Raw genomic sequence first — 16,090 nt, forward strand, 5'->3', positions numbered from 1 at the left:
TACCAGGTGTAGATCAAAGGATGGAAAAATGTGAACAATAAGAGAAGAAAGAAAGCTTTCTACCATTAAGGGCTAATGAGTATGAAAGCAGGATATTCTTAACATTTTTAGTGGGGGGATCAGGAGAGTGCGTTTCACCCAAATTGGCCAGATGAGACAAGGATTCTGTGTGTCCAACATACTGAGAAAAAGGACCTGGTACCCTGTAAGCCTTGCTTCCCCAGTCATTGAGTTCCTGTAAACACAGGCAAAGATATTGGTTTGGAACAACAGGTAAAATGCTTAGCTTTACCAAACCAGAGATCAACTGTAGCGACTTGCCAGTGAAACATTTTCCCACAGAGGAGTCAGCGAGAGATGGATGAAGAATGGAGACTCAAAAGCAGCTACAGAGATCCGCAGTCAGAGGGCAACATTGGGGAGGCTTTGTAGAGCAGATGACTTCATGCTCAGCCGAGTCTTTCCGGTCAGCCAGGGAAGTACCTTCCTGCTAGGGACAGGGACGGGATGGACCTACAGAGGTCAAAGGCCATGGGCAGCTACGACGTAGAAGAAAAACATAGTGCAGGGCCAGTCCCAGGAACCAGCTGGGAGAGGAGAGTAGGATTCTAGTTCCACCAGGAAGAACCACACAGGACCTGGCCTGGGTCTGCCCTCATTGGCCTGGCACATTGTGGGTGGCTGAGTGGTCCATTCTCTGAAAGTGTATCTGTTTCTATGGTTGTCTAGTTGTCTTTTTTTCCTCTAAGGTTGTTTATTTTTAAGTGAAATTTGTATTTTGCACATAGAAGACACTGAATATATGCTTACTGAGTAAAGCATTCCAGATTAGGTGCTTAACATAAGTTTGCTCATTTAATTCTCACAATTTTTCTTTAATGATAGATAATTAGATCTATTCTTTAAGTGAAAAAAAACAAAACCACACACACACACACACATAGAGACCTTGAGTAACTTGTGTAAGGTTACAAATTGACAAAGTCCAGATTTGTACCCAGTTCTGCCTTTTCCCATTATTTCAGGCTGCCTCTACGTCAGCAGGACCGTGGCTTGATTGTCACGGCCGGGGGGCGGAGGCGTGGGCGCTGCCATAAAGGGAGAGGGAGAAGAAGAGGTGCCAAGCGTGCTGTCTGTCCCTTCTGCTGGGGTTTCTTCACAGTGCTCCTCTGGTTCCTGAAATTATTCTATTTCTAATAGTATTGAGGGTGACCAGCAGACTCTAATGACAACAGTTTTTGGTAGTTTATCATGTCATTTAAAAAGTAGGGTGTATTTTTTTAATAAAGGAGACCCCAAACCATTGATAATGTATTTTAATTATCATTTAAATTTTACGTAGTTACCTCTAGGGCACAGCGAGTGATCATGGATGCAAGACAAAGGCTTGCCGAGTTGTTTCCAACAATACTCAGCACAGCTACTTAAAGTGTGGGTGGTTGCTATGGGCAACTACTTAAATAAACTCAAGGAAGGGAGAGGGAGGGCTGCGTAGTGCAGGCATTTAATGGATTTATCTAATTCAGAACAAAACAAAACACCTGAAATTTTTTCCCCTGAGGATCACTTCTCCCTCCTACTAACACTCCTCTACCTGAGATGATTGTTTTTATTGAAGACAGCCAAGGAAAGAGGAATGGGAAGGAGAATCTTAACCTATCTTCTCTTCTAAACAATCTCAAAATATTCGAAAAGGAAAATAAGCTGGAAATTTCTAGTTGTTGATCAAATACTATCATGACTGTAAGTTAAAAAACAAAAAACAGACAAAAAATCCACTTATTTTTACAATCGCCCCCTGCATTATTTTTCTAATGGTAGATTGTTTATATTCAGCCCCTGCGTGGCAGAGTTTTAGAACCCAGTCTGGCCAGCAGGGAATTGAAAAGGCAGGTTTTATGATTACACGTTCCTATTTTGGTGACTGGGAGCATACTTCACTTTATACCATGCTTTTTGCTTCATTTTCATTTTCTTCAAATGATCAAGCACTTTGAGATGCTAAGCCTTCATGTTTATTGAAATTACTTTTAAACTTTTAGTGCATTCCTGTGCTCTTGCTCAAAGATTATACTCCTATGACCACGTTGATATGTTATGAGTATGTCTTTTCTTTATAACGAGGCCTTTTTGGCTTGCTTTAGCTTTACATAAGGAACATTCCCCATTCAAAGAGAGAGATGGTTGCATAATTATGGTACATACATACAATGGAATACTTGGCAGTTGTTAAAAAGAATGTGCTTAACCTACATGAATTTATTTTTTAAAATGCTTAAGATGTAATTTTAAGTGAAAAGAGCAAATTGTAGAACAGTATGTGTAAAGAATGTTTAGACATGTGTATATTAAATAAATGCCTAGAGCATTTCTGAAAGGATAGGTTAAGAAACTTGGAATTCTCACCTCTATGGAGGGGTAAAAGGGATTGAGGGGGGGAGATTTTACATATTATTAAAATACTCTTTAGTGCTGTTGAAATTTTTATGAGTAATATTTTTTGTAATAATAAAACAAGAAATCTTCCCATTATTCCTAAACAGAAAAGAGACCTGTGTAGGGACGGTGTTTATTGGGGTAGAGGGTAGCACCACCATAAACAAGACAAAGTAACAGCAGCAGCAAGAAGAAGAAGATCTGACCTGTCCTTGATTAGTTTTTGTCCTTGGTATCCTTACTTATCTGTATACCAGCCCTTCCTCCCCTTCTGGTAGCATCTCAGTCTATCTTCTACCATTTCCCCCCTGGAGCAGCACAACTTTCTCTGGGCTCTTTTACTTGATTTCAAACTCTCTGCCTCCAATTTGTCTCTCTCTATCTCATCCAGAGGCCGGATAGTGGTTAATGATACGGGCTCTGGATTCACATCCTAGGCTGTGGCACATCTAGCTCTATGACCTTTGGAAAGTCAACTAACCCGTGTGCCCCAGCTTCCGCCTTGTATAGCTCAGGATAATAATAATTCCTGTCTTATAAGGACCATTAGAGTTATTACATGCACTGTGTCTGGCATACAGGGAGTGCTTCCAAGTGCTAGTCATTATTATACTTTGGGATTTTTCTTTTGGGTTAAAATTAGATACATTCTAACAAGACAAACAAAAAAAGAAGCACAAGGGAAAAAAGTAAGAGAAAAACACAAAAAATACAGCAAAAATCACCCACAAAGCCTTCCCACAGGGAGAATGACTATTCAGATATTAGAAAACATCCTTCCTTACATATATACTCATGTAAATAATATAGAATATACTTTCATCTAAAAGAGAAAAATGCTCTCCTGGAATGGGCCTTTTCACTCCACACCACGCAAGCCATCTTTATAAAACACTCATTTCATTCTCTAGCTCTGCCACCAACCGTTCCCTATCACTAACTGCATTAAAATAAAACAAATTCCCTGGATGTTAAAGCATCTTGCTTACAAAAGTCCTCACTGTTTATCCAAAGACAGTTTCCCATTTTTAAGTCAATTTGGTTTCTTTGTATTCAGACACATTCCCCCTCCCTAGTCTACCACCACCTCTGAGTTATTCAAATTTCATGTTGAATCTTTTCTTTCATGAAGCTATTCCTTGTTTGTTCCATTTCATATTAATTTTTTTCCCTTTTTTGAACAACTATTGCACTTTTAGAGGTAAGGTACATAATGTACCTTATTTTGAATGTAATGTACATAATTTTGAATCTTACAAATTATTATACAAAATCATTTCCATTGCTCTTGGTAGTACTTAATCGTATGTGTAGCGAAGACAGAGACTTATGTCTCCTTTGTTTCCCTCAGGGAAGGTAGCAGCTTGAAAGCTTTGATTCCTCAGGAAAGGAATCTTGGTTGAGAATGAGAAGACCTGCATCCTAAAGCTTGCTGAATAGTTTAAGCAAGGCAATGCTTTCTGCTGGCCTCTATCTCCTCACTTGTAATGTAATAGGGTTGGAATCATCACTAAGGTTCCTTCTAGTTTTGCTCCTAAGAATTTTCTTTCATCCTATCCCTGAAGAAAGGCTACATGAAGATAATGCCTAGTGGCGAACTGGTAAATGTTTAAAAACTGACTCTCTGGGAGGAAGCAGCTCTGACTTGTAGAGTGTGTTGATTTTCATGGTGTAAATATTCCCTTCACGGCCAGTATCAAGCTACCAGGTTGACAAAACTGAAGGTGGAGCTGGGAAGAGGTATGCACCATGGCTCTCATTGGATGATAGGACCCAGCACTGTGGGGTGGCTCCTTCCCATGAGGAAATGTAGTTTCAGGCTTCATGAACATGGTCAGCTGTTTTCATCTCCAGTTTCTCTCACTCTAAAACTCTGACACAGCCTTTCTTTAATGAGTGCAGGTGGTTGGCACAAGGGAAAGCAGTCCTAGCTTGGCTTTTTAATCCCAGGCTCTGAAGACATGAGCTCTAGGATTGGGCCAATCTTCTCAGGCACCTGCACCCATAGCTGAGTGTCCAGCTCTCCTGAAACTTGGCACCAGAATGATGCAACCGAGGTGGTGCAATTTCATATGCAGTTGGTAATCTGGGTCTATGCCGAGAGCTCTCACCTCGCTCTGCTTTTTCTGGGAAAGAGAAGTGGTCCAAAGAACTAAAAGAAGGTTCTGAGCTGGAAGTCAAGAACAATGTCCAGATGGTGAAACCACTTCCCAGACTGTTCAGGGAAAAGTATTCAGAGTTCCAGGAGTCAGTGGGAGGAAGAAAGTTGGAGTGGAAAGCAGAGGGCTGGAGCTTAAGACCAAGGACCAAGCCCAGGCTCTACCTCAGGAAGCTGATAACCACAAGAAACCCTTGGCTTATCTGGAAAGTGTTGGTTAACATCAAGTCTAAATTCCTTCTGAGGCTGTTGGGAGGATCAAATCAGATGTATTGAAAACTTACGAAAAACTGTTATATATAATTATTTAATCTTGAAAAAATAGGCTTGGAAGAAAATTAATGGTTACTATCAGGGTAGATGATATTTCTTCCTCATTAGTTAATGTGGGTTCATGAATAATTTTTAAAGAGTGCTGCATAGTTCATGTGATCATCGAAGAGGACCCTTCCCCAATTCTAAAAAAGACTAGTTAATGCCGGTCTTTGATAGCTAGCCCCCTCCTCATCACAGAACTAGAAAGAACTAGGATTTCCCAGATGAACTGAAGGAAATATGCTAATGTTCAAAGTGGATGACAATACTAGGGACGGCTGTGTAGATATTTTTAACGTGCTAATGTGTACCTGCCAGACTGAGCTCCCAGCCTCCAGGTGGGCTGGCAATGCAAAGTAGGGTTGAGAAGGAACAGGGAGATTTCAGAGAACCACAGATTCAGAAGCAGAGGGAGGGTGAGGAATCGGAGCGAGCACAGACGCAGCCAAAGGATGCCGCACAGATGTGAGATGACAATTCAGCTCAACAACGGCGGGCTGAAGCCACTCTGGGAAGCTACCGTTCAAGGCACCTTAGGCACACAGGGTTGTGTAATGGGGTCTTAGCATTTGTTCAGCATCTCCTGAAGGCAGACCTTGTGCCAAATGCTTTGCAAACATTGCTTCAGATAGCATTTGAACCTCCTTCTACATGAGGGACAGAGAAAAGAGGAAAATGTGTAAGAAGGCTGCAACTACATTGAGGAATGTTAACCCAGTGCTCTGGGAGTTCTTAGGAAGAAGAAATAATGGCCAACAGGGAGAGGTTAAGTTTGAGAGGAAGATTAAAAACAATGGAAACTTCTAGTCCTCTCCCCCATTAGATCATGGTTGTACTATACTAGGAATCCTGATATATCCTAATGCCTAATATATAGTAGGTGGCCAGTACTAATAATAATGCTGACAATAGCTACCATGTATGGGACACTTACCATATGCTAGGTACTGTGCTGAGTGCATCACATGTGTTACCTTCCTGAATCTTCACAATTACTCTTGAGGTAGGAAATATTACCATCCCTATAACTGATGAGGAAATTGAGGCACAGAATGGTTAAATAATTTTTCCATAGTAACACATCTAGAAGTGACGTAACTATTTTTTGAACCTAGGTAATCTGGCTTCAGAGCCTGCACTCTTGAGCAATATGTTATAGTAAATCTTTGTTGAATGAACAAATGAATAGGAGATGGCATTCCAGAGGTATAGTAAGTAAACAAAGGCCTGGAGGTCTCCCAGCTGCCATTCACCAAATATATCCTGGGCTCCAATTTCTGGGCATATGATAGTATTGTACATCTCTCCCTCTTTGAAATTGGATGTGGTCATGTAGATGGCTTTAGCAATGAAATCTGAGTGAATGTGCTGTGTGTCACTCTAGGAAACCATGCTCCATTTGCCATGCTTCCTTTCTCTGATTTGGCGATCATGGAAGCATCTGTTGGGATGGACCCTCTGTCATTCTGAGTATCCGAGTGACTCTAATAAGTAGAGCTGCCAACTCATAATGGACAAATATTGTGCATAAGAAATAAACTTCTAGGGTTTGGGGGATGTTTATTAACAGAATATAACTTAAGCCTATCCTAACTAGAACATAAATTGCTATCAGAAGTGGTGTGCCTGTGTAACAAGAGCAACAAAAAACCCCTAAAATAGGTAAATGTGGTTTCAAGATTTGGAAGTAGGCAGCAAGGTAATTGTTATCAGAGGCTAAAAAAATGTTGACTCTCGTTATGCAGTGGTGAATCATTTGGTAAACTATTGTCTACAACAACTTGAAAGGTAGATGATGTAACAAATGAACTCATAACTCTAGGGAAAGTAGTTGCAAAGCACAATGTTAACAGCATGTGTTGGTTGCTGCTGCCAAGCTTTGACAAGGTATTATATAGCTGGAAATGAACTCAGAAAAGAACTGGCTAGATTGCAGGTAGCAATGCAAGGAAATAAAGAGAGTCTAGACATTTGTGGTCTTGCAGGTCTGAAGAAGCAACTGATTTCAATCCAACCTGTAAAAGGTAAACCTTAGAAGACTTCTGAGTGATGAAGACATGATAAAAACTACTCCTTCTGCCAAAGTTCAAATCAGGGATATGGTCACCTCCCCTCATTGTTCAAATCTTTGAATGGATTCAGATTATTTAGAAGGAAGCTACAATTTAGCAAATCCTTTCAATTAGACAAAAGGATTCAGAGGAAAGCAGGTAATAAGTCTGGTTCTCCTACTTAGCCTGACAAGCTGAGAGAATCTAAGATAGAGGCATGGGGGAGGGAAGGGAAAAAAGTTGAGCAAAAATGATAATTGTATCTAGAAAGGTTCTGTGAGTGTGCCAGTTGGTGCACAGAACTCACTGGAATCAGTAGACAAGAAGTGACTGCAATTTGGAGAGGGCTGTACTGCCTAGATTAAAAGACTTGGTAACTGAGGAGTCCTCCAATGTCTCTTGGGCTCCTAAGGAGCACATGTTCCCTGAAGTGTGCTAAGAATATGGTCAAGGAAGATAATAGAAATGGAAGACTCTCCTGGAGCAGCGAGCTAGGAGACATGAAGAACACTGGGCAAGGAAGTTGCCCCCAGGCAGCAGAATTGTAGCCTTACCAAGAAACAGTGCCCCTCCCAGGGTAGAGAGCCTGCTACATCTTACCCAGTGGGATTGCAGAATTCCTATTGATCAATAACTACTGTCATCGCCTATCTTCTTCCTTCAGAATGGAAGTGTTTATGGTGGACATTTTGTTCTTGTTCTACCACCATATATTGGATGTGATATATTGGGTATGTGGGAGGCAGATAATTTGTCTCAAAGACACACCTGGACCAGCTGTGGGTATTACTGCACATCATTCCCTGCTGTGCAAACTATCACACACCACCTGGAAACCTTGAAGTCAATACCATGCCAGGGTGGGGTTTGGGTTTCTTCCCCCCTTGGTGGTGGTGGAGAGCCATGAATGTAATTTGCTTGCAGGAGAAAGAGTGAGACAAATACTCAATGTCCAAAAGGTAGTCATTAGTGCTGCTTTGTGTGTCTGTGTCCCGGCCATGTGGTAAAGTTGCCTTCTCTGACCTCTTTGAAGTTAGACTTTGCTATGTCACTAGCTTTTGCCAATGAAGTGGGAATGGAGGCAACCTGTCCCATTGGCAAGTAGAAACTTTAAGAACCAGTGCTCACTTCATTCTGTGCTTTTCCCTTTCCTTGGTGACTTTGGGACCATTTGTTGATATAGAGTATCCCCAACCTGGCCCCTGGGTGACTATGTGGGCAGAGTTCCCTGCCCACCTAACATGGACATGTGGTATGAGCAAGAAATACATTTTTCTTGTTAGAAGCCTCTATGATTTTGTGGTTGCTTTTTCACCCCCATCATAATATCTAGCCTGTCCTGACTAACACAGGCCTGAAGCCAGCACTATAGATCCCCAGAACATTTAGCAGCTCAGTTCCATGGAAGTGAGGAATACTTGTAAGGGAATAGCAGGAAAGAAGATCTCAGAAGAGAATGGAGTCTTAGTATGAAACTTTTGAATGCTACATTGAGGACTTTGTGCATAGACAAAATGGGATTCCGAGATGATTTTTCAGTAACCTGGTAGAAAGTTAATATAAGACTTTCTATATAAAGTCCATATGAGAGAGAGGCTTGGGGGCAGCGAGACAAACCGGCCCATTGCAAGCATTCAAGTGAGAAAAAGTGAGCCCTAAAACTGGAAGAGGTGAGAGGTGAGCTGTAAAGTTTCAAGACTGTATTTACAAAAATGGCAATTCCACTGATAGAAAGGGAAGCGTGAGGAAGAGAAGTGATGTATTTAGGGCATACCGAATTATTTGGGTGCCTTGAAATCGCACCTTCCTGAATGCTTAGCTTGAAAATACATGATCAATGGACAAGATAAGAATATGATGTTGATCTTATGCTGAAGTCTTAGACTCCTCAGGCTGGAAGGATCTTTTAGAGGTATTTTGTCACTCAAGCAGAATTATCAAAGCTCTCAGAAATGTAACTTGGGCTGTTTTAAAAGATGCCCAGGAAAGTTTCTCTAAAAATTTCCAAACTAATTTATTCAATAATTAATAACTTGCAGGTAGAAGTTCCTCCTTTCCACTAACCTAAATTCCTTGGGCTGCAGTTCTGTTCTCCTTTCCTCCTGTTTTCTATATAGGGATGTTGATGGTTTTGCTATTCCACACTCATTCTCTGTAAAGACACATTTATTTAGGACTTATACACACCTCCTGCTTCCAAAAAGGATTAGAGGCAACCCCTAAGATGCTGGCCGAGGCTTCCTTTTAAAGAAGCTTTTCTCATTCCTGCATAATGTCCTGCCATCTGGGTGCACGATGAGGACTTCTTTAATAATATGAAGTGAAAGTAAAGCTAATAACTTGAATTATGTTGACAAAATACTAATAGTAATCTACAAAAAACAACAACAAGAAAACAGCAACAACAGCAAAAAACCAAAATAAGACAAAACAACCCTTCCCCATGCCAGGTAAAGTAGATTTTTCTGACCAGAAAAAAATTCTAACTAAAACTATCAACTTTAATACCTTCAGCCTTTGAATTTTAAGTTTATTTTTTCTCTGTAGTGCCTGCTTTTGCCATTCTTAGACTCGGGTGTGTGTGTCTGTGTGCGCGCGTGTGTGTGTGTGTACACATATATATATTTTTTCTCCAACTTGACTCTGGAAACCCAGATTTTAGTAAAGCATTTAATAAATGTCTTGAAACCAAGGTCTAAATGGCTCACACAGTACTTAAATATTAAAGGTACTGAATAAATGTTCGTTGCATGAATAAATGAGTGAGTGATGACATGAACATAATTTCTGATTGTAATGAGGCTGCTCTCTTTACCTGGGTGACGTACTGTAACAGAGAACAGAGATGTTAAATTGAAGGACCGCCAGCCCGCAGATGGGCGAGACAGTGGGATTCTAAGGCTGTCTGCAGACAGAAGTCTTCCTGGCAGTACAGTGGACAGTGACTTTGGTCAGTACTCCCCAAAGGGTGTGGGAATCTTTGTTTGCAGAACCTTTGACTGAGGCCTTCCCCTGCTCTCATCTCTGCGGTGTCCAGGACGCTGTGTACACCACCCTGAGTAGCCCGCTGGCAGGAGTGCAGGCCTGGTCTGCGGTCACGTGAAGGAGGCTCAGGTTACGCACTGTAAGCCACAGAACAGGTCCAGGTCCAGGATTTGCTGTTGCGCTAGTTCTCACGAGGTGAATCCAGGCCTTCACTTCTCCCTGCATCCTCTGTCAGCCAGCCCCTCCTACAGATCTGCTGCTGTGGCCACTGGTCCTTGCTTCCTTCACCCCAGCCCACAGCTGAGTGAGGACATTCTCCAGGGCCTTCGGTTTCAGCTGCACATCTGCTGCTCACACTCACAGGTCGGAACTCACTTCACCGCAGCCTCCTGACAACCCCTCACACCCACTCTTCATCCTCACTGTCTGCTTTGAATGTCTCTTTTTCCTGGCCACAACTTCTCGGCTGTCCATACCCAGTTCATCCTCCTCTTCTCTCCATCTTTAAACCTTTTTTTTAAATAGTTCATTACTGCAGTCTTAGTAAGTTCAGCATTCTACCCAGCTTTTTATCTGTTCTGCTTTCTATACCTGGGCTCAAATCTTAACTCTGACATTCAGTTGATAGGTAACCTTGGACAAGTTATGTAATCTGTCTGAGATGAAGAGTCCTCATTTGCAAAATGGTCAAAATCACATGTATAGAGTTTTGATGATCAAATGAAAAATGCGTAGTGCTTAGTCAGGCACTCAGAACCTCGTCAAAACGTAAATATCTCGCCTACTTTTGAAAAAACACCTCCTTTCCTTCTCTCTAAAAAGTATCTGGACTTCCTTTCATTCTTTCATCTCCCCGAGAGACACACAAGTAGTTCTCTCCATTCTGGAGTCCTGATCGTTGTAGGGACTGTTCAATCTATGTAGGTTTCCTTCCAAAGTATGCTTTTCTAAAGAGTAATTTTATAGCAAGGAACCGGGACATTGGACGGACGACAAGACTCATAAACGCCCACATCATTTGGAGGAGGGCATTCATCGCCCAGTGAAGTACTAATTCTTTTTTAAGCTGGGCGTGTGATCAGGGACTGAATACAATAGGCAATTTCTTATACTAGTTTTTAAATTTTTAAATCAGGCTTATTTGTAGAAGGGGTTTGAAAGGTATTTAGATAATTTGTCTATGGGCAAGAATGATTCCCATTTTTAAACTTTTTCCATGTCTTATTATTTTGGAAAGTGGTGGGGGGGCAATTGGAAGGACAGAGGATAATAGAAGAAAGTATTAATTTTGTGGCCAGGGAAGAGTGGGAAACTACCCTGAGTTTACATCACTGGGGCTGTAGCGATATAGTGTCAGGTTGTTATTCTGTTCTCCCGCCATTGCATGGAGCATTTGCTATCGTGTGTTATGAAGATACTGAGGGATGGGTAGGAGAGGAACCAAAAAGCATTTGGGGAAAACAGACAACAAAGCAAAGCAGAGACATTTCATGCTACTTAGCACAAAGGTGGGATGATGCACGTTGCTGTGTTCTTAAATACGGCTTAGATCTTTGGGGAAAAAACAGCAATGCGCCCGTCTTCGCTCCCCCCTCCTCTCTTTTTCTGGGAAGAAAAGGAACATGAGGAACAGTAGGTGGGTAGGAGGGGCGTGTGGAACACGAGGAACAGGCAGAGGACACAGTGTGTCTAGAGGGAGAAAAAGAGAGAAAGAAAATTATACAAAGGAAAAAAAAAAAGAAACTCCAGCAAGAAGCTATTGTTTGGATTTCGCATGTAGAATTGATTCATTTCAAATCTTCAGAAGTCAAGTTGGAGGTGAATATCCCATCTACCTCTTCTTAAATTATTTTCTTTACCAATACTACTTCCTTTTGTCTTTAAACTGTGAACTGCCAGCTCTATTGTGCCTTGTCCTTACTATTATGCACTTTAGGGCTGAAAGGTTCCTCAGAGACCTGTCGTGTGGCCTAAGGACAGCACCTGTGGGCATTTCGGATCAGAATGATGTTGCCTGCAGCGCTGTGTTCAGACTGATTCTGCGGCTCAGTCTGCACTCAGAGGGAAAGAGGGTGGGATCCATTAATGCTGGGATCTGCTAATGCTGTCTGCCACGGGCCTGGGGTGGAAGCATGGGAGTGGTAGGGTGAGCCACCCAAGTGGTGCCACCATGCTAAGAGACTATCATCTATAAGGAGGTTCAGAGACATGAATCCCATTGCCAAGAGCCACACAGCTACTTAGTATTTCTCCAATTTGTCTAAAAAAAGAAAAGAAAAAAGGTTCAGGACCAAGGGAAAACATGAAGATTAGGAGGATTAACCATCCTGAAAATGAAAAACTATCTGCCTTCAAGGCATTGAGAATTAGAAAAAACCTCCCTGAAGCCTTTGGTGGGACACTTTATCCAAATTGCTAGGAGCTCTCACTGGTCCCTTTGCAAAAGCCTGGAGCCCTTCTCTCCCCAATTTCAGAAGCGTTTCCAAGCCTGTGATATTAAAGACTGACTATTTTTTTCCAGGAGAAAATTTTTCTTAGTGACTAGATGAAGGGATAAAGAAGTATGAAGACATTTTAAATTGTTATTTGTCCAGGATTAACAGATATTTGAATTTAACTTTAGAATCTTTTAAATGACAGCTCACCTAATATCATACTTATTTATTTATTTTATTTTAACCATGAGATATTTGCTTTAGAAATATCATTTTTAAAATGTTCTTTCTACAGCACATTGAATAAAAGTCCAAGATGAGATCTGGACATGGTTTTCACTAATCATGGCAGCGGCAGTAGTGTTAGTTCCCAAGTGAGTAGCATATCATAGCAAATCCAATACGTTCTTCATCAGAGCCAAGCTGCAGTGACATGCTTTGAAGAAACTCTGGCCCCCAAATGTCTCCTCTAGAATGAAAGTTTACTATTAATCATTCAGAAACTCTTTTTGAAAATGCTAATATTCTCGGGTGATACAATATTTCAAATTCACTGTTTAATAAGTAAGGAAGAAGGAAAAGCTAGTGATAAGGTGAAGAGATTTGTCAATAGCTGTGGAATGAGAGAAGATAATGACAGAAAAAACAGTTTTCAGAGGGTAGCTACAGGAGTTTTGTAGGCCCAAAGGTGGACTTCATTGTTTCAAGACTACTCCTGACTCAAGAATGTTCAGCTGACCTTGGCCCTTGTATATCTGAAGACTCAATACCTAACAATAAGTAGCAGATGAAAACCACCCACATAAATAAACCCTCAAGATGACTTTGGAATTAGAAAATGGAAAAGAAAAAAGAAAAACGAAAAACAATGTAGGAAAGTGTAGGAGTACCTTCTCTCCAACATTTCTGAGAGAGGATGGGAGTTGAAAACCTGCAACAAAATGTTGCCCCAATCTTACTTGACTAATTTTAGTTATCTTGGTTCATGGCTATGATTCATCCCTAAAGCTGTGAATTGCTGAGGAGGAAGAAGGAAAAAAAATTGACTTAAATGTCAAAGAAGTAGGAACATAAATATAGTTTTCTTTTTTGAGGAACTAGAATTCCAGGATATGGGGATCTTTTTTTCTCATGAGGGATGGAATGCTTCAAACTTCTAGAAAAATAATGATCTCCAGTCAAAACATCATCAAGGAATAAAAGACAGAATTGATTGTGAGTCACATCATGTCTGAATTTTTGCCTCCATACTGTATTTCCTCTTCTCCTTATGTATTTCCTTAAATCTGGTTAAACTAGAGATCACAGATGATTTTAATCATCTTTCGTTGAAGATGATGAAGACTGTAATGATAAAATGGAACTCGTAAAATACGTGTGGGAGAAGTGAATGGCGGTTGGCAGGACTGTGAGACATGATTCTGGGGAATGGGATGGTAGCACAGAGAAGACAGACATGTTGGGATGGTGGCCAGATGTTTCCTTGTCTGCTAAAGAAGAGGGGACAACAGAGATGGTTTGGTGAAACTCCATCCTAAGTAAAGAAAAAAGTTATTCAACCTACTATGTGTCCCCTAGTCCCTTGGTTACCAATTTGGATTTCCGTAAGTGTGGAGGAAGGAAACAGCAGTCACTGACTCACACTCAATTCATTGATTTCACTGTCTGAAGTAGCTCACCCTCTACCATCAGCCTAGCCACACTCTATGTTTTCCTCTTTCTGCCCTTAAAACTTCTGATCAGTAAAGGAAATATATGATGGTTGTAGAGATACGGTCCCAGACATTAGAGGTAGATAATATTGTGTAGAAGACAATAGAGAAAGAAAGAGTTCCGATGCCTTCAGAGGGATTTTCCACACCCTAGAAGCTATGAGAGTAGCCCCAAGGCATAATTGTGAATGTTGGTTTCAGCCTCTACCACTGTCCTCAGCCTCCGTTAGAGTGCTCTCCTCATCTTCCTCACGGCTCTGCTCCTTTCTGTTCTCCTCACACCTGCGTATTGCTATGAGCAGTAATCACTGTACCACATCACCCAAGACCCAAAGTGTCATTCAGTGACTGTGACCAGTGCACCCTAATGATAACCTCATGGGATACTCAGGAGGTGGAAGGGACTGGGGGTTGCAGGTCCAAGTGACTTTCTTGCCTATCACATTCCCTTTTTTTGCATCTTCTGGAAAATATCAATTAACATCACAGCTGTGACTACCTATTATTGTTTCTAGTGGAGAGATATTTTATCGTCCACAGAAGACATTTGCCAAAAGAGTTCTTGGCCACCCTCATTTTATACCACCTTGGCGGACTGCCTTTATTACAAATCCAGTTATTTTCAGACTGGTTATATTTAATTTTCCAAGCCTCTGCTAGGTATGCCAAAGTGCAATGAAGACCTGTTTCTATTTCTTATGTCCATGATCAACTTTTACCTTGCATGACAGTGTTGTGGGTTGAATTGTGCTCTTTAAATAGATATGTTGAAGTCCTAACTCCCAGTATCTGTGAATGTGACCTTATTTGGAGATAGGGTCTTTGCAGATTTAATCAAGTTAACATGAGGTCATCAGGAAGGGCCAGTATGACTGGTGTCCTAAGAAGACAGCCATGAGGGGACACAGGAGGGAGAGCACCATATGACCACAGAGACAGATTGAAGTGCTGCAGCTGCAAGCCAAGGAATGCCAAGCATTGCTGCCACCAGAACTTAGGAAGAGACGAGGAAGATTTATCCTCTACAGGTTTCAGGGGAGCAGGGCCCTGCTGATGTCTTGATTCCAGACTTCTAGCTTCCTGAACTGTAAAACAATGCATTTCTATTGTTTCATGCTATCAAGTTTGTGGCACATTGTTACGACAGTCCTAGGACATGAACACATGCAGAAATAAAGGCAAAGAAGAAGGGAATGGGAAGCCAAAGGAAAGAAAGAAGAGCTTCTTTTCTTGGGATGGCTTGCTAATGTCTTGGAATTAACATTTGATTAAAATGATCCAGAATGGTTCTGCATAATCCCTTGAAAAAGAATTCATGAAGGGAACTATCCCTGTCCATTTCTTTAAAAGATAACATACTTTGCTACTTAAATAAATTCCTACCATAGAATAGTCAGCTATTTTTCAGTGTTCTTGATTAAGAGCCTGGTTTGTTTTCCTAAAGTCAACTGCTTTGGTCTTTTCTGTTTTATTTTCTTTTAACATTTTATTTTGCATAAAATATCATAGTGTAAATAATATAAATGCATGAATAGTCATATGCATTTCATCAAAATATGAAATCAAAGGCAATTAAAATACTAATTGTCTGTAATATATTTTTCAGGTCTAAATGTAATTCTATCTACATCCATGTTCTAAGGCTCTGATTTACTCTCTAAAAAGTATTAAAAATTATATCAGGTCTTGCTTAAAATAATCAATTTCAATAGTTTCCTTTGCAATGCTGTTCTCTGTTTGCAAATAGCACAAGTGGAGGTAAGGACTATAGTCATGTGCTGCATAACAATGTCTTGATGGATGATGAATTGCATGTATGATGGTGGTCCTATAAGATCATAATGGAGCTTAAAAATTCCTTTTCTATGTTGAGATATGTTTATTTTATTTCATTTTATTTTTAGCTGGCCTTCCTGTTTCAGAGATATGTTTAGATATACAAATACTTACTACTGTGTTATAATTGCCTACAGTATTCAGTACAGTAACATGCCGTAC

The 16,090-nt window shown here is 40.8% G+C and overlaps 1 protein-coding gene across 17 annotated transcripts in view; it reads right to left on the reverse strand.

The window, feature by feature from the left end:
- Positions 1-16,090, reverse strand: part of DLGAP1 (DLG associated protein 1) — a 329,447-nt gene that overhangs the window by 241,889 nt on the left and 71,468 nt on the right. The gene's annotated exons all lie outside the window — the stretch shown is intronic.

The sequence above is a fragment of the Eulemur rufifrons genome, chromosome 5 (genome assembly GCF_041146395.1).
Source record: "Eulemur rufifrons isolate Redbay chromosome 5, OSU_ERuf_1, whole genome shotgun sequence".
NCBI lineage: Eukaryota > Metazoa > Chordata > Mammalia > Primates > Lemuridae > Eulemur > Eulemur rufifrons.